Here is a 1,601-nt window from a genome sequence, read left to right as displayed (position 1 = left end):
TGAAAAATAGGAGGTATTTGTTCTGTTTTCTTAGCCATTGTTGTAAATATCTCCCAAGACAAGAATCGTGGTTAATAATAATCGATCGATCAGTCTCTCATGAAGTATTTATTAAATATGTAATATGTCTGCAGCACTACACTGCAGAAGAGTGAGGTGTGCCAGGGAAGACAGTGATTAAATGAATATTTTGGTTTGGTATTTCCACCATGTACACAGACTTCTTGTCTACAAAGTGAGATAATAACCTCACAGTTCTTTGAAAGAATGAAAGATAAAAGTGAGATTATGTAAATTAAGTAATTATTAAACTGTACTTGCTGTATCAGTTTTTATTATTTTAAAAAGCTTTTTAAGTTAAAAAGAACTGTATATTTATAAAAGTACAAAATACAAAAGTGTCCAAGGAAAAAGGGATATACATTTGAATGCTATTTTGTGTGCAGTTAAATTGTTCAGGCTCCTTACTTGTGTCTGTGTTACCTTGGAAAACAGGCTGCCCGTGACACTTTCAAGAAAGATCTCACAATATGGTCAACCACTCATTTTTATTTTAGAACTTCAGCTCGAAATTTTCATTCCATACATACCTTCTCTCCCACGTCCTATGAAACCAACTAAAAATAGATGTCTGCATTTTTTTGCGTTAGTTAAATACGACCCTTTTTTGTTCATTGATCTTGATTCTTTACTCGAAGATGCTTATTTACTCGAAAATTAGTACCACTTCGTTTTTCAGCCAACTGTGCATTTCTACCTAAGTCAGCCAGTTACTCTTTCCCAATCTAATAGCTAGAACATAAGCATCACGAAAACGTTGTGGCATTTTTAATAGAATACAGATTTTTCAATCATTGAATTAAAGATCAGTGACAAAAAACAGGCTCTTTCAGTTTTCTGCTAGAAAACTGCTTCTAAAATTACTTTATATTGAGTTTAAAGTCATTATTTTAAGAGTGAAACTTCTGTCCATTTTAATCAATGTAAGCATTTCAAACTACATGAAAAATCAAATAATTTTCATTTTAATTTTTCAAAAGTGAATGTTTTATTACCTTAGTTTTTAAATTGAATATAAAATCTTTTATATTTTAAAATTTGTCTTCAGACTTTTTTTTCATTCTCCAGTAGTTCTCAGTTATGAGATCGTAAGTCATATATATACATATATATGTATATGTGTATGGTATGTATGTATTCAATATTTTATACTGAATTTAAAATTTAAAAAAGTTAATTTTATATATTACATATGCATATATGTAAGCATAATATACATATGTAACCGCACACAAAGAAAGAGAGAAATGGTGCTCCCTTTGGCAGCACATATACTAAAAGTGGAATGATGCAGACATTAGCATGGTCTCTGCACAGGCAAACTCGTGAAGTGTTCCATATTTAAAAAAAAAGAAAGAAAGAGCAAGAGAAAGAAAGGAAGAAAGAAAAAGAAAAAGGAAGGAAGGAAGGAGGGAAGGAAGGAAGAGAAAGGGAAAGAAAAAGAAGAAAAAGAAAGAAGAAAGAAAAGAAAAGAAAGAGAGAGAAAGAAAGAAAGAAAGAAAGAAAGAAAGAAAGAAAGAAAGAAAGAAAGAAAGAAAGAA

The 1,601-nt window shown here is 30.4% G+C and overlaps 1 pseudogene; it reads left to right on the top strand.

The window, feature by feature from the left end:
- The first annotated feature begins 1,310 nt into the window (after nt 1-1,310).
- Nucleotides 1,311-1,405, top strand: LOC118006840 (annotated as a pseudogene).
- Nucleotides 1,406-1,601: the final 196 nt, after the last annotated feature.

Source organism: Mirounga leonina, unplaced genomic scaffold (genome assembly GCF_011800145.1).
Source record: "Mirounga leonina isolate KUSES-001 unplaced genomic scaffold, KU_Mleo_1.0 Mir_99, whole genome shotgun sequence".
NCBI classification, from domain to species: domain Eukaryota; kingdom Metazoa; phylum Chordata; class Mammalia; order Carnivora; family Phocidae; genus Mirounga; species Mirounga leonina.
Note: the sequence above shows the minus strand (reverse complement) of the source record. Positions and strands in the feature narration are given on the sequence as shown.